Genomic DNA, 18674 nt, shown 5'->3' with positions numbered 1-18674 from the left:
TAAAATGCATTGCATTTGTCATTCAAACAGATGGCACATCACCAACATTAACACTACTTTTACAAACCCCAATAGCAAATGGCATATAATGAAGACATATACATTGCCTTTGCCATTCCAACAGATGGCGCATCACAGCCATTTTTAGTAATAAAATGCATTACATTTGTCATTCAAATAGATGGCACATCATAAATGTTAACACTGCTTTTACAAATCCCATAGTAAATGCCATAAAATGAAAACATATGCATTGTATTTTCCATTCCAACAGATGGTGCATCACAACCATTTTTAGCAATAAAATGCATTGCATTTGTCATTCAAACAGATGGCACACAACCAACATTAACAGTGCTTTTACAAATCTCATAGCAAATGGCATATAATGAAAACATTGGCATTGCATTTGTCATTCCAACAGATGGTGCATCACAAACAATTTTATAATTTTTTTATAGATAGATAGATAGATAGATAGATAGATAGATAGATAGATAGATAGATAGATAGATAGATAGATAGATATGAAAGGCACTATATAATATAAGTGGGCACTATATAATATAATACATTTTATTATGACAAATTGATGCTCCATTTGTTGGAATGGAAAATGTAATGCACTGCAGATGTTAATGTGGAGGTCTATGTTGATTACTTAGATTTCAACCTTGTCTTAGATGGGTAGCTCAGCTAGAAATCCTAATAACTGGAGAAAGAAAGCCTTGGGGAAACTGTGCAGATGGACCAGAATAAATTAGGTATGAACACCAATACAACAACTGGGAATGCCATTCCATCAACATAAATTCACATAACAATGAAGTACCATGCGGTGGGCTGGCACCCTGCCCCACCCAGTCCAAAGACATGCAGGTTAGGTGCATTGGCAATTCTAAATTGTCCCTAGTGTGTGCTTGGTGTGTGGGTGTGTGTGCGTGTGCGCCATGCGGTGGGCTGGCGCCCTGCCCGGGGTTTGTTTCCTGCCTTATGCCCTATGTTGGGTGGGATTGGCTCCAACAGACCCCTGCGGCCCTGTAGTTAGGATATAGCGGGTTGGATAATGGATGGATGGATGGATGAATTACCATCGCCAACATCATTGTAGCTGTGGCCAGTCAAAGCCCAGCAACATTACAAGTACATGAACGTTCTCGCAACATGGAGAACAATAACAAGAAATGGGAATGCTTCTAAGCTACAAACAAGCGACTCTGCTTTGTGTGCGACATCAGGCTCACCTCTATTCTGGACCGCTTACTCCTACAAGCGCCTGGACTACTACAATGACACAAACAAAAATACAAAATTATAATAGTGATCTACATTATAGAAATAAGCTTATCATCAAAATCTCATCTTCTGAAACCACTTATCCTGGCGAGGGTCACACCAAGCAGGCCAGCTTAGACTTCCCTGTCCCCAGCTGCAGACCCCAGCACCTCCTGAGGAGTTCCCAAGTGTTCTTTGATCAAAATCCAAGATTTACAAACAGAAATGGATTCTGCACGTTGCTGATCTTGATGTTTATAAGAGGCTGCTCCAAGCAGTCGGTTTGATACAGAATTCAGGACTGTGATGATAACCATTCTTTTCTAAATTATTTCTCCTTTGCCTAACAAAACAATAAATGCGTAGTAATTGTCAGTCATCAATATCAGCAGTTTGCTGCCAATCTTTGGATGAGACATAAAAAACGAAGTCTGGACTCTCTGTGGTTGTAAAAGATCCCTGGGCATCCTTCATAAAAATGAGAGTGTATCTCAATGTCCTGCCCACCTCAGCCTGGTCATTCTGGCCCCCCTAATCATCTCGTGTCTCTAATTGGCTGTCTCTCTCATTACATCACCACCTAACAGCTCGTGTGTGGTGAGCATACTGGTGCAGAAATGGCTGCCGTCACATCATCCAGGTCGGTGCTGCACATTACTGGTGGCTGATGTGGCTCCACACTCACTGAAGCACTTTGAGTAGTGAGAAAAGCACAATATAAATGTAAAGAATTATTATGATTATTATTATAATCTTGGCTGCTGAGGGTTAATTTACAAAGCCAGACTCCTCTGCTGCCGAATGCCTCGGCTCTTTATTCGTTGTAAATGTTAATGGTACCCAATCAAGAAAACTCATAAATGTTGAGGTTGGGAAGGTTTTTGCGTCAGCTTTTAACTCGTACCATATGTTGGACGGCGCTCTCTGGTGGGTTTTCTAAATGAGCCGCTTTCTTTCTTTCTTTCTTTCGAAATTTCTTTCACCTCTCGTTAAGCCCTATGAGGCAGTCGTAAACCAAGCGGCTTGATTTGATGCTAAAATAAGCACAACAGGTGACTTTCATGGAATGATTTCCAGTTAGAGCCTGGAGTGAGTTTTCTGTTTTGTCCTTTCAGCTCCAATGAAAACGCATTGACCTGAAGGGGGCGCTTCGGAGCTGAGCCAGGACCTAAACAGGGAGACCAAAATGAAAGTCGTTAACCCTAATGAAACTCTTTAGGGTCAGTAAAAAAAGTCCCTAATGTTAAGTCACTATTTTTAGGCTAGAATTATTTTAACAGATATTTTAACCCTATTTATATGTCCAATCTTAATTATTTATATTTATTCCCTAATCTTAAAATTCAAAAGAACAGCCCTGATGTTACGTCAGTAGATTGGGGCATGTTTTTAACTCTATAGGTGATCCATTCTTAAGATTTAATTATTATATAATTTATATTTTATGGTGTATTTATTAATATGTAATTTTTAAGACTATGTTTTACCTCAATTTTAAGGTCATAATTTTAGCATAGCATGTGGGCTCATCCTTTATGGAATACTTATTGTTTATGGGACATTTTCTGGCTTTTATATGGGTTTTTTTAGTCTATATTAAATAAATGTTATTGCACCAATTTTATAAATGATATTTATTTATTAGAGATTTCTATGTCTGGGTCTAAAAATTATCCAAGATTAAAAGTAATACTCAAATCGGTGTATCCGTACAATTCCCCATTCAGGAGAGCATCCTCCCCTACCCTAACCTAACTCTATCCCAGTGAAACAAAGATGATTTATTCATTAAATTAATCCACGCACAGTGGAGTCCGAAAGTATTCAGACCTCTTCTCTTTCCGCACACTTTATTGTGTTGTAGATTAAATTTGAAGTGAGTATGTCATGGCATTGTCCAACCCGCTATATCCTAACTACAGGGTCATGGGTGTCTGCTAGAGCCAATCCCAGCCAGCACAGGCCATAAGGCAGGAACAAACCTCTTGTACGTCACCCTATGTTCCTCCCTCTACTTAAAATACATATTCACCACAGCCATGTCCATCCTTTTGGCAAAATCCACTATCCTCTGACCTTCTTCATTCCTCTCCTTGACACCATACCTACCCATCTCAAACTCATCTCCTCTGTTCCCTTCACCAACATGTCCATTGAAATCCGCTCCAATCACCACTTTCTGTCCCTTGGGTACACTGTTCATCACTTCATCCAAATCACTCCAAAAATCTTCTTTCTCACCCATTGCACACCAAACTTGCGGGGCATATGCACCAACAACATTCATCATCACACCTTCAATATTCAGCTTCATAATCATTACTCTGTCTGACACTCTTTTCACCTCCAAAACACTCTTGACATTACTGTTCCTTCAGAATAACTTCTACTCCATTTCTCCTTCTATCCACACCATTATAGAACAATTTGAATCCACCTCCAGTCCACATGGCCTTTACTGCCCTTCCATTTAGTCTCTTGCATGCACAATACATCAACCTTCCTTCTCTCCATCATATCGACTAACTCTCTCTCCTTACCAGTCATACTGCCAACATTCAAAGTTCCTACCCTCAGTTCCACTCTCTTTACCTTCCTCCTCTCCTGAGGTATCAGCTTCAGCTGACTGGTCCCCAGTTAATCGTGTAGCTGACATGCCTACGGCAATGTTCACCAGGAGGACTGCCACTTAACAATGATAAGAGGTATAAAGCAGATTGCAATTCACTGCGACCACGACGACAAGACAGCCTGGCATCAAGCCTGTCGCACATTCTTGGCAACAGATGTTTTATGTTGATTTCTGTGTGAAACCATTGCTTTTCAGAAAGTATGTTTTTTGGAATAAATATTCAGCCCTCAAAGAGTTAACTCTTTTAGGGCTAATTATTTTTTTTCCTTTTGTCCCAGGGCCAAATATTTTTCCTGAAAACGGTGTGGCAACAGTTTCACATATAAATCAACAAATACTTTTGACAAATGTCACTCCTTTTTATGTGCCATGAGCCTCTACAGTATGTAAATTCACATACTTATTACATACCTGCATATCTCATCACTTATTAGCCAAAATGCACTTTCTGGAAAAAATACACCTTGAAGTAGTGGAGCGGCTGCTAATCCATAGCGTCCACTAACACCCTGTGTCGTTCCATCTTGCCTCCAACAGATCTACTGTATGTCTGTTGTGACACTAGAGGGCGTTGTAGCTCCTCCAAACCCGCAGACAACACATCCAGACACCAGGTAAAAGTGTCAGAAATAATTTTAATTTTGTATATAATGTGCACAATTCACCTCCACAATACACAATAATAATCAATAATAATTAACAATAAATCCTCCTCTCCACCCAGCAGCTCCGTTACACTTCTTCCCAACTCTGGCTCAGCTTGGTTGGTTTTCCACAATCTTTTATATAGTTCTTGACCCGGAAGTGCTCCTGTCCTTCAGACCATGTGATTCACTAGCACTTCCGGGTCGGTTGAAGATCCATATTTTTCTTTAAAAAAATTAGCCTCGAGAGGAGCTGTGGTATTGTATGAGGAAGTCGGGAGTGGGAGAGAAGTATGTAAGAGTTGTACAGGATATGTACGAGGGAAGTGTGACAGTGGTGAGGTCTGCAGTAGGAGTGACGGAGGTGGGATTACATCAGGAATTGTCTCTGAGCCCTTTCTTATTTGCAATGGTGATGGGAGGAGTCCCCTTGGACTATGATGTTTGCTGATGACATTGTGATCTGTAGCGATAGTAGGGAGCAGGTTGAGGAGATATGAGAGGAGAAGAGAGGAATGAAGGTCAGTACGACCACCAGGACAGAATACATGTGTGTAAATGAGAGGGAGGTCAGTGAAATGGTGAGGATGAGGGAGTAGAGCTGGCAAAGGTGGTGGAGTTTAAATACTTGGGATCAACAGTACATAGTAATGGGGATTGTGGAAGAGAAGGTGAAAAAGAGAGTGCAGGCAGGGTGGCATGGGTGGAGAAGAGTGTCAGGAGTGATTTGTGACAGACGGGTATCAGCAAAAGTGACAGGGAAGGTGTACAGGACAGTAGTGAGACCAGCTATGTTATATGGGCTGGAGACGGTGGCACAGGAGACAGAGCTGGAGGTGGCAGAGTTAAAGATGCTAAGATTGGCATTGGGTGTGACGAGGATGGACAGGATTAGAAATGAGGACATTAGAGGGTCGGCTCAAGTTGGACGGTTGGGAGGCAAAGTCAGGGAGGCGAGATTGTGTTCATTTGGACATGTCCAGAGGAGAGATGCTGAGTATATTGACAGAAGGGTGCTAAGGATAGAGCTGTGAGTCAAGAGGAGAAGAGGAAGGCCTAACAGGAGCTTTATGGATGTGGTGAGGGAGGACATGCAGGTGATGGGGGTAACAGAACAAGATGCCGAGGACAGAAAGATATGGAAGAAGGTGATCCTGCTGTGGCAACCCCTAACAGGAGCAGCTGAAAGAAGAAGAAGAAGAAGAAGAAGAATAAGTAATATAGAGAGAGATTTTAAGAGTGTCCCATATTTCTAATTTTCTAATCTGGCAACCCAATTCAAAATTGGAATTCAATAAGTCAGAGTCAGCAATTATACAGAAAAAATAAATAATACTTCACTACGCCAATCTAGACGTCATTTACTCCATGCTACTCACGCACTCGCAGAGATTCGATGTTAAGTCAATGAGTCTAATGGTCCTCCCAACAAAGAGGGTCTACCTGTAAATGTAACTGTGAGTTTTATCAACGTTTATAGCTTTATCGCCCTGGATGTCGACATTACATTTGCCCTCAACTCCTTGTGTTGACTAAAGTCGACATTCACCCTAAAAAATTTAATATCTGAAATCCCTGAAAACTGAGGTCTTGAAGTTTTTATGGTGCCGACCCGGAATGGGTGGGGCTTCGTGGCAGAGTCACATGTCTTCAGGATGGCGAGCTTCGGAACTGCAGATGGAAAAATGAGATGGAGGTAGTGATGGTGTGCTCCTCTCTGCTTACGGTGTTTATTTAGCAGTTTATATCCTTGAAGATGTTCCATAAGCGTCAGTGTTGAACATTATGTACAGTGGGAGGCAAAAGTTTGGGACCACCTTTACTTAAAATGTCTGCTACTGAAAATAGTTAAGTGATCAGAAGATGAACTGATCACCCAAAGGCATACAGTTAAAGATAACACATTTCCTTTCAGCATCTTATGCAAGATTAGTGTATAGTTTATGTTTTGTACAGTTGTACAGTGAAAAAAGGAGAGGAGCACCACGTAAAAGTTTGGACACCCTAAGATATTTGAGATCTCAGATAACTTTTACCAAGGTGGTCTCTGACCTTCATTAGCTCGTTACGGCTCTGGCTTGTTCACAGACATCGTTAGGAAACCACAGGTGATGCAAACTGAAAAATTGTATCAATTCTTGGACTTCTCAAACCTTGTCCCAACAATCAACAGCCATGGGTTCCTCTAAGCAGCTGCCTAACACTCTAAAAAAATAAAACAATTGATGATCACAAAATAGGAGAAGGCTACAAGAAGATAGAAAAGTGTTTTCAGGTAGCTGTTTCTTTAGTTCGTAATGTTACTAAGAATCAACAATTAACAGCAACAGTGAAGCTGAGGTCTGGAAGACCAAGAAAACTTTCTGAAAGAACTGCTCGTCGAACTGCTAGAAAAGCAAATAAAAACCCTATTTGACTGCAAAAGACCTTCAGGAAGATTTAGCAGACTCTGGTGTGGTGGTGCCATGTCCTACCGTGCAGCGACGTCTGAACAAATATGACCTTCAAGGTAGAGTCAGCAGAAAAAAACCTTTTCTGCGTCCTAACCACAAAATTCAGAACCTGAAGTTTACAAATGAACATCCTGTGGACTGATGGGAGTCAAAATAGAACTTTTTGAACATAATGTGCAAAGGTGTGTTTGGAGAAAAATGGTGCCGAATTCCAGGAACAGAACACCTGTCTTCAACAATTAAGCATGGGCGTGGATTGATCAGGCTTTGGCCTTGTGTTGCAGCCAGTTGCACAGAGAACATTTCAGAGGCAGAGGGAAGAACAGATTCAAATAAATATCAGAAAAGTCTGAAAGCAAACATCACACTATCTGTAAAATATCTGACGTTAAAGAGAGGATGTGTCCTACAACAAGATAATGATCCGAAACACACCTAAAAATCTACAATGGAATACCTCAAGACACACAAGCTGATAGTTTTGCCATGGCCCTCACTGTCCCCCTGACCTGAGGATCATTGAACATCTGTGGACAGATCTTAAAAGAGCAGGGTATGCAAGATGGCCCAAGAATCTTACAGATTTTGCAAAGCCAAATGTGTGAAAGTTAAGAATTGAAAAACTCTTAGCTGAATACAAAAAGCGTTTACAAGCTATGATTCTTGCCAAAGGGGGTCTTACTGAGTACTGACAACATCAGGTGCCCAAACTTTGGCTTCAGGCCCTTATCCCTTTTTTGGTATTTTGTACCAGTGAATGATGGAAATAAAAATGTAGTCATGCTTAAAAAATGTAAGAAATGTCACCTTTAACTTTACATCTTTTGGTGATCAGTTCATCTTCTGCTCACTTAACTATTCGCAGTAGCAGACATTTTAAGAAAGGGGGCCCAAACTTTTGCATGCCACTGTACATACGTTGTGGACATCATGGGGTCTTCCAGATCCCCAAATATCCAACACAAACATGCAACTTAAAAGGCACATGAGTCTTTTATTGTGGGAAACTCTTCTTAATCAAGCGTTTCCCACCACAGCCACAAGTGTAAGCAACACACAAGCACACACACAACTCTTTTCTTTCTTTCTTTGCCACTGGTCACTGCCTTCTTCACTCTCCTTCTCAAGCTTTGTCCACCTTCCAGGCTGGCAGCTCTTTTTATCTAATCCCCAGGAGTGCTTCCAGTGACATGACTCTGCAGTTCCAAAGCACTTCTGGGAGAGGTAGGAACTCCCAAATCCCACAGTTCCCCCCAGCAGCCCTGACAGGACCCAACAAGGGTGTGCCCCTGGGACTACAATACCCAGCATGCCCTTTGGGCACCCATGCAGGAATCTGAACATGGGCTTAATGCCATCTAGCATCCTGGGGGAGACAAAGCTCTGTGTAAGCTGTCTCCCCTGTCCTTCCATTTTGAGGGGGTCCTGACCGGGTAAGGAAGCCCTCTGTCCCTCAACATAAACCTAAACTTAGTCCCTCCTAATGATTTAGAAGGACCAGTTTGAGGGATGAAGGGAAAGAGGGTTGCACCAACTCAATCCTGACATTCTCACACCTAACATCAGGCAGGATGAAATTTCGCCCCAGGAGGGCTGACATCATTTCCGCACCTCTCAGATTCCACTATTTCTGGTCGTTAAAAGAGGCCTCAGCCTGGAAGTAGGGCTTCCCGTCGACCGTTGATAGGAACACTGCAGTGATCTTCATAAAGCTCTTTACTTTGGACACCAAGGTCAGGTTGATCTTCCATTTTTCTCTCAATTCTCATTAAAGTGGACCTCCTAGCAAACTTAAAACTTTTTCACAAAGAGACAACATTCAGGTGCCCACACTGGTTGAGGTGCCACTGGTACCATACATGTACTGGGATTGACCTTGTTACAGAACTTTAGTATGACAAATTGCAACTCCTAAAAAAGTGACGGGGCAAAAAATTGTCTTCCCTTTTCCGGCGTCGGGCTCTGAGGAGTGACAGTATGAATGGCATTATCTTTACAGGAAACATACGCTCCTGTCATTTTGCTAAATGGCCATTTTTTCCGAGAGAAATTCCTCCACGGTTATCAAAGGCACAGTGGCTACGGCCTCGGATTCTGCGCTTTGCCGAATTGGCGATTGCCTGAGCACAGGATGACTTCGGCCACCGTCCAGGGGGGCCAAGCAGATCATGCAGGGCTTTGATGGTTTGCTTTTGCTGGCTGCCCCCCTGACAGCCGGACCACCTCTGAAACCAGGAAGCACATGGAGTTTCCTCCGCATCCGCCGAGCTAAAAGGAAATGTCCTGCTCAGCACTCGTTCACCTCAAACACACGAGGAAGAAGCCGCGGCTGCCGAAAGAGGTGACAAAAGCAGCTCCCAGCACTGTCGTTGGCCACAAGACCTGCGAGCTTTGAGAAAAATGAAAGGTGAAGCAACACTAATCATCCTGCCATTAGTCATTCTGAACTGAAAAAGTCTGTTTCTACCGCTCGGAACGTGAAATTCTTGATGCATCACTTCCTGAGGCATTTTCGACTAGAGACCCACATTTCCGTGCGGCTCTTAAAAACGACCAGGTTAAAAGTCTCCCTTCTACTGTCTGCTTCTACCTATGGCCACTTGATTGACTCCACGCTGTGTCCTTTACTTCATAGCAACTTGGCACAGTTGTTAGTGTTGGTGCATCCGAGCCGTAGGGATCTGCGTTCAAATACAGAAGTCACATTTAGGTCTACACTACATTCTAGATCTAAATCTGTCTGGATATGGCATTCTCCCCGGTTCCTCCAACATCCCCAAGATTTGAGTGTCTGAGTGTTTGAGAAATGTACTGCAATGAGTGAGTCCTGGTATGGACTGGCCATCCACACCCTAAGCTGGTCCTTCAAAGCATTCCATATGTCTATAAAAGAAAAGGCAAAATCAGAACACGTGAGCAACAGGTTTGAAGAGCAATCTCATTAATGGGCTGCGCGAAGAAGTTCAATCCCAGGGATTCAACTCAAAACCAAAACAAAGTGCCATGAAGGGATGGATGGCACACAGACACACAAGAGCAGGAACAAAGTCTGCATGGATTAGAAAGAGCAAACGGAAGGCCTCTGGTGAGCATCACCACTTGAGATCTCCACATCACAGGAGCACAGCTTTACGCTCTTGAAATGTCCATCCAGTCATCTGTCCATATGATCACCGTCATACATGCATCCATCTGTCTATTCAGCCAACTTTCCATAGATCACCCATTATCAGTTCATCTGTCCATTTATTTGTGCACCCATTGTTCATTCATTCACTCACTCACCCATGTATCCAATTGGATACCCACTGATAAATCTCTCCATCCATCTGGTAATTCATCCATGCATACATTGATTCACATATCAGCACATTGTCCATTCATTAATTGATATGTCCACCTATTGTTCGTCCATCCATCAGTACATCTAACCCTTAATCTGTCTACAGATACATCTGCACGCATTTATTAAGCCATCCAATGGTCCTTCTATCTGCTCATCCGTTTGACCTTCCATGTGCTCATCCATCTATCCATCTGACTTTACACCAATGCATTAGTCTATAATATAGAGCCTTTCATCTATCTATCTATCTATCTATCTATCTATCTATCTATCTATCTATCTATCTATCTATCTATCTATCTATCTATCTATCTATCGTATCCTACCTACTACACTTTATCTATCTATCTATCTATCTATCTATCTATCTATCTATCTATCTATCTATCTATCTATCTATCTATCTATCTATCTATCTATCCCTGCCGACTATACTATCTATCTAATCCTGCTCACTATACTATCTAGCCAGAGTCCAGAGTTGTTCGATTTGCTCGACGCTCGATTTGCTATAGTTATCTTGGTGTCCTTCCCCACTCGTCTTCTTCAGTTTTAGTGGACCTTCTGCTCCAGCAGATTTAACACTGTCCTCTCTCCATGACTGATTTAACTGGATATTCATTGACTTGGATGCTTTCTTGTCTTCTACCCCTGATTTCTGCATTTCATTGAGTTGCTTGGTCTGTTCTTCAGTCTTCCACCAAACTGACTCACTACAAGCTGACCCTTTTACATTCAGGTGCAATTAATTGCAAGTACACAGGTAATCTCCATTGAACTAATGATGGAACTTCAAAGGCCAGTTGGCCGTACCAGTAAGGATCTGTCTGTCCTTCTTGGGAGGTGACTTGGTGGACACAAACACGAGTCACTCATTCACAGTGAAGTTTAGCACAGTTTTTAACATTCTCTTAAAAATATGTCTGCCTGTGTGTATGTCTGTCTGTCTCACTGTCTGTCTGCCTCCATATCTGTCTGTCAAAGACACAGTCAAACACAGTGTCAGTCCTGGAGACCTTGGACAACTGGCCGCCTGCCATCTCCTGGGCTTTCTATTATTTATTAAATGGTACTGAATTAAGTGTCTGAATACTTACACCAAGGAGAGATTTCAGTGTTTCCTTTGTAATCAGTTTGCAAACCTTTCTGAAAATATGCCTTCACTTGGTCATTATGGGTTATTGACTGGACACTGATGGGAAAACTGGTAAATGTATTAATTTAAGACTAAATATACAACACAATGAAGTGCGCAGAACCTAAGGGGTTGTGAATACTTTCTGAATCCACTGTAGGTGCGCTGGCAGCCCACCCTGAACTGGTTCTTTTTCTTCAGCAGATGCCGTCAGCACTCGGCCACCCCCGGTACTTTTAACAATCTCCTAAAAGAAAGAAAAAAAGTTTCGAAAATAAATGAAGTGGCTTCGCTATCGTTATCTTAATCATCACTTTCTCGATTTACGTGTCCAAGGTAGCTCACCCCGATTGACGACTCACGGCAGGCGTCTGGACCCCCGACGAGATAAGAAGCGTCTCTCACCGCCTCTGATCGCCTCTACAAGCGACGCTGCGGATGTTTAAGCGACTTCCGTTATCCCGATAGCATCAGCCTAAGGGCGGCGCGAGCGTCCATTAGGTCGGAGCCGCGGCACTCGGTTCCCGCTCCTTATCTGCGCGTGTCACTCGGGGCTGCAAGAAAAAACACCGAAGCAGACCGCATTTACTTAGGCTGTGGCCGCAGCAAGACCACGTGAGCCGATCGAGCGAGAGAGAGAGAGAGAAAGCAAGAGCGCATGACACAGAGACAGTGAGAGAGAGAGAGCGAGCGGGACAGACAGAGAAAGAGAGAGAGCGCTAGCGGCCGTCCCAACAGAAGACCCCTTCAGTGCACACAGAGGTCAGGGTGCTACTAGCAGCAGTGAACTTTGGGAGTCCAACACTCCCCCCGTCCCCGACCCTCATCTAACCCCTAGTGACGCTTTCAGGAAGCCCCGACCTACTTGACTACCCCACTACCCCGTTACTTCTGCGACTTCCGCAGACCTTTGGGGACAAACCCCATACAGGACGTGACCGGTTTGAACTTCAGTAAAAACGTACGGGAATGGTTTCTGTGAATTTTTAAACTGGCGTTCAAATTAGTGATGGGTGTTTCCATTCACTTTACTGATTTGATTCTTTCGTAGTCCCTTTTTCATTCATTTTTTTTTCTTTGATTCATCAACAGGGGGTTAAGAACAAAAATGTCATCTATGTGGATTGAATTGCAGGTATACAATAAAATAATTCATATACTTGCTATAGCGAATGTTAAATAATAAGCAGAGTGGGCGACCCGTTTCAAACAATAATAACTCACACCGAGTCTTTGACAGCCCAATACAAGTAAAGCACAAACACGACCGCTCGGTAAAGAGGCAGAATTAAAATAAGAAAAGACTTAATAAAGGGAGTTCATAAGAAATGTAATTGAGGTAGACAAACATAAACAGCAATAGTAGCGTCAAATATTTGATACACTAAAATGTTTGCTTCAGTTTAAATGTTTAAAATCTAAACATTCGCAGTTGTGGGTGGCAGGGTGGCGCAGTGGTAGCTCTGCTGCTTCGCAGTTAGGAGACCCGGGTTAGCTTCCCGAAAGCTGGAGTTTTCATGTTCTCCCCGAATCTGCGTGGGTTTCCTCCCACAGTCCAAAGACATGCAGGTTAGGTGCATTGGCGATCCTAAATTGGTGTGGGTGTGTGTGCCCTGCGGTGGGCTGGCGCTCTGCCCGAGCTTTGTTTCCTGCCTTGCTCCCTGGGATTGGCTCCGGCAGACCCCCGTGACCCTGTGGTTAGGATATAGCGGGGTTGGATGGATCTTGAAATGTCCTCTTTAACCTTGTAGTTTACTTTATCATTAAAGCAGACCGTCATAAACGTCATCCCTAAACCGACCCAGTTGTTAATCGCTATGCGCTTCTGGGGCTTCATCCTGACCTGACAGCAGCGTCGTCACACAGAACACGTTACATTTATGATATTCCAGCTCTCTGCACATTTAGAATCCTTAGATTTATACTTGATATCACTTTCTTGATGAAATGCATTAAAGTATGTACTATATGCTGCATTTTACAGCTAAATAGTTCATTTCGTTTATATAATGAATACTGTGAATAATTACACACATGGGGGTGACACGGTGGCGGAGCGGTAGCACTGCTGTCTCTCTGGGCATCACGTCTCTGGTGTTCCCTGCCTGGAGTTTGCATGTTTTCCTGGTGTTGTTCCACCGTGTGCTCCGGGTTTCCTTCCAAAGACATGCAGATTTGGTGACACTAAAATGACGCTAGTGTGTGTTTGTATTCATCTTGCGATGAGCTGATGCTCCATCAAGGGATTGTTTCAGCCTCGCGCCCAATGCTTGCTGGAATGGGCACATCCCTGGATTGATGGATGTAATCATTAAACATCCTTTTCAGAGATATTGTGGCAAGGAGTCCTCGGAAATATAATGGATGTTTCAGGCAATTCACAACACAGCAAAGCCAAACGTTATCTCACCGTGATGATATCTCACACTGTCACCTGGTGGAATCTTCCAGATTTACATAAAGTACGCACGTAAGTATGAACAGTAAACCGTTTGCGTAGCATTAGCGTCTCCTGGAGCACGTGTTGCATGAAGTATAAACCTGGCCTCAGGGTCCCCGATATCTCAATGATGGGTGTCTGTCTGTCTGGTAAACCAAGGCATTCGGCCTGACCGCCCATGCAGAGGACCCACTGGTATATTTGAGTATCACTGGAGGTACCTGAGGCTGTGAACACCCCTGCGGTCAACCCTCCCGAGACAGAGCTGGAGCACTCCGTGGATGCTGAAGGAGGAGTACAGGTGACAAAATGGAGTCAAAAACACTCAATAAAGACATCCAAACTCATCAGCCTGAACAGAAATGGTGAGCGAGGTGTTTATGAATTCCAGGGAAAATATGGAGTATGGAGTAATTACTGTACGTCCGTCATAGAAGACACTGCCAGTATTTGTAATCGGGTGTGTCTTTTTATTTGGCTTTGGCTCTTTCTATGGGAAGTATAAAGTGGAGGACATTCATTGGGTTAGCTAATACTTATAACGCCTTGGCCTTATTTAAGTACTAGCTGAATACCCGTGCTTCGCTACGGGATACCAACAGGAAAAATGTGTTCTAAAATATACAGAGTGACAATATACGTCCTGTAAAGGTCATAAGGCAAGATTTATCACATAGTCAAGTCAAACTGGGGAGCATGCACTGGTACAGCGCGTTACCGCACCCACTACACGGCGAAACAACTCGGGATCCCGGTTGGCAACCCCCCAGGCAGACACGCAGTCCAGTCCCACCCGGAAATGACCCTCTATCTGCCGCAGCCAGGTGTTACGTGGGCGACCCCTTGGCCTGGTCCAGCCACTCGGGTCCGCAGCAATGAGGATCTTATGAGCCGGATCACCCTCGGGTAATGGCGCCACATGGCTGTAGTGCCATAACTGACGCTCCCTCACAATGCAGGTCATGTGCCTCATTCGGGACTCCGTGAGCAACACAAAGTCAAACCAGCAGGACCCAAGGGCTCTCTGGAGAGACAGAGCATTGAAGGGGTCCAGTGTTCATCTCAGGTCACTGGATAGCGTCCATGTCTCACAAACAGGGAGCACCAGCACTCTAAAGACTTGGTCCTTTTACAGAGATATCAGGAGCGCCACACACCCCTTTCCAGCGACCTCATGACCCCCCAATGTCTCCCAATCCATCTACTGACTTCATAGGAAGAGTTAGCAGAGACATGAATGTCACTGCCAACGTAAGTAAACCTCTCGACAAGGTCGACACTCTCTCTGCAGACAGACACACTGCTGATGGCCGTGCCCAAGAGGTCATTAAACTGTGCATCTTTGGAAGGAAACCGGAGCCCACTGTGGAAACCCAGCAGAAAAACATGTAAACTCCAGGCAGGGAACACCAGAGACGTGACTCCCTGCGAGACAGCAGTGCTAGCGCTCCGCCACCGTGTCACCTCCATGTGTGTAACTATTAACAGTATTCATTATTTAAATGAAATTAAGATAGATAGATAGATAGATAGATAGATAGATAGATAGATAGATAGATAGATAGATAGATAGATAGATAGATAGATAGATAGGAAAGGTGCTATATAATGAAATTCACATACTCCAGCAGCAGCATACTGATAAAAAACAATATTAAATTAAAGAGTGATAACAATGCAGGTATAACAGACAATAGCTTTGCCACGGATGTCAAACTGTCCAGTTCTGTGCCTACAACAGAGCCTGCCTTCCTCACCAGTTTGTCCCTCTTCTTTATGCTTCCTCCCCAGCACACCACCGCATAGAAGAGGGCGCTCGCCACAACTGTCTGATAGAACATCTGCAGCATCTTATTGCAGATGTTGAAGGACGCCAGTCTTCTAATGAAGTATAGTCGGCTCTGTCCTCTCTTACACAGATCATCAGTATTGGCAGTCCAGTCCAGTTTATCATCCAGCTGCACTCCCAGGTATTTACTGGTCTGCACCCTCTGCACAGTCACCTCTGATGATCACGGGGTCCATTAAGGGCCTGGTCCTCCTAAAATCCACCACCAGCTCCTTGGTTTTGCTGGTGTTCAGGTGTAGGTGGTTTGAGTTGCACCATTTAACAAAGTCAATTTAACAATTTAGCTGTAATTTGTAACATAAATACTTTAATGCATTTCACATAAATAAAACAAAATAGGTTACTAATTATTTCATGAAATGGCTTACTCAAATATAAGCTGTTTTAAGTACAGAGGCGGTGACATGCACAAGGTAGGCCAGCGAGGAGAACAGGCACGCGGTGAGGGACCATTACTTCGTGAATATAAATCCTTTCTTCCTCTGTCATAGTTTCATGGGTTTATTTAAAGAGGTATAAACTTAATAGAAGAATTTGTGAAGAAAGCATGAAAAAGAATGAAATAAAAAAAGTATGAAAATCAAAATCCTTAAGAAAAAAATGAATATACCTTAGAATATCCTAACTAAATGATTTTTAAAAGATAAATAAATGGCAAATTATAAACGCTTTGTGGAAACTCGAAAATATCAAAGCAAAACTTTTCAGAAAAAAGAGAGCATTTTTAATTTACTTTAAAGAAATTTATTTTAGAAAGAAATAAGAGTGAACGGGTCTAAAAAACTATAAGAAATTTCACGCTTGGACCATGAAAATTTTTAAAAGTGTTTCTTAGCGAGCACCTATGGGCCGAGGGTAACCTACATTTCCAAATTTCAAGTCCCAAGTCCTCGTGGGTCGGAAGACTTCATGATGAGTGAGTCAGTGGTATCTGACTTTTATATATATATATAGATTGTGAGAGATGGCACACTGGTACTGGCATCCCAGCCTGAGCTGAACTGGGATCCATAACCGGCAGGGATGCCAATAGTGTGGAAGGACAGGGCAAGACAATTTAATCAGGACATTGTCTCCTCCTATACAGTAGGTGGCAGCCCTCCTGTGCTTCGGTACCACTGTGGAGACCCGCAGGGCATATATTAGGAATTGTAGTTCATTTGGCCAGCCCTTTTGTATTCCATGGGTGTCACCAAGGGGTACTGAGGGGATTTACAAGCCCTACTTTGCCAGGCTCCAGGCATCCCTGGAAGAACTCCTGAGCTACGCTATTGGTGACTCGGGAAGTGCTCCCTGGTTTTTCATAAAAGCTGCAGTCTCATTCATCCAGGCAAGCCAGAGTCAGGAGGAAGCAGACAGAGCTGCCTTAAGGAGCGGAGAAGAAGAAAGCGCCTTGACGAATTGTATTATGTGTGCTGTGTGCCTTCTCGCAGCCTTATTGTGAGGGTGTTGAATGGATTAAACCTCTTGTGTTTGCGCCTTGTGTTTGGGGGTGTGGGTGGCTGCAACGCCCCCTGCTGCTCAGAGTATATTCATCATCAGTTGATGTGACTGAGCCTAAAATACACAGTAGGAAGTGCTGCCAGCTTAGTCATGGCCTGCTGTCCATGTGGTAGCCTGATGAACCTGTGGTCCCACTCACCCACAATCTGCTGGAGTTCCCCAGATAGAAAAAAAAAAGCAGAAGGAGTCGCATCATTTTTTAATTTTACATTTTTTATTTTCTAAAGTCAACTACATTCTGAGAAACATCTGTAATCAGCAGCTGCGCCAGTCCTCCCCCCACCTCCAGTCGTGCTCAGGAAACACCCCCTCTCGCATGTGTCACTTTTGTTTTCCCTCAGATACCAATTTGCGTCATTTGGGTTGGTTTGTGGTCACCCTGATAATGGAGGACAATCCAACGCTTGCTGCAGGTACCTCTCGCAAGCCCACCAATCACAGACAGAGAGAGAGAGAGAGAGACGCACAGGAAACACACAGCCAGAGCAGAGTGACCAGACAGGCCAGCGCAGGCCACAGCCAGCAGGGGCCCCCACACGGCCCACAGCAACTAAACGGAGGCCACGCTGCTGGTGTTTAGGGTCTCATTTCATTCTCCTGCCGCATCAGTGCTTTTAAAAAGAGTTGGTGGCAAAGCTTAATGAAAGCGCTATATTGAATAAAGAGTGAAAAACAGCAACACGATGACACTGATGAACGGTCAACATGTGAGTGATGAGCCTGCAAAGTCTTAAGGTGCTGACCCCTGGCATCCCTGCACTGGATAAGTGGGTTTGAAAGTGGAAGGATGGACTGGGTAGTGGCTATCATTTCAAAAAGGGCCGCCATCATGCTGAAAGGAGCAATAAACAGGAACCCGTGACGGAATTTCTAACGTTCAGCGCCCTGTCTCAGTGCTTGATGTCACCGTACTGCGGACTGCTTTCTAAAGTGAAGGCCACTGAATGCAAGTTCTGCAGTTAAGAAATAATAATAATAAAGAAAAATAGGAGCAATATCAACATTATCACTACACAATAAAACTAATAATAATAATTAGATATTATTAGGAAATAACAAGGATAATTATCAACATCATCAGTATTACAACAGAGTAACAATAACAATAATAATTATTATGATTAGTAGTGTTATTATTATCATTGTTATTGTATACTTTATTGACAGGTTGGTAAATCAAGGAATTAAGTAATTGAGTAAGTAATTAAATAGGTAAGTTATTTGATTAATTCTTGTGTGCACAATTAATTTTTTTAACTGATTTGATACTTTATCAATTAAATGGATGAATTTAAATTGTTTATAATTTTGAAAAGTGCCTTCATTATTCTGAACAATGTCATAAAAAATAACCACTAATTCAGCTCTTCAAATCATAATATTTTGTTTTCCAATTA

Source organism: Polypterus senegalus, chromosome 16 (assembly GCF_016835505.1).
Source record: "Polypterus senegalus isolate Bchr_013 chromosome 16, ASM1683550v1, whole genome shotgun sequence".
Lineage (NCBI taxonomy): Eukaryota > Metazoa > Chordata > Cladistia > Polypteriformes > Polypteridae > Polypterus > Polypterus senegalus.
The sequence above is the reverse complement of the archived record's forward strand: the minus strand, read 5'-3'. Positions refer to the sequence as shown.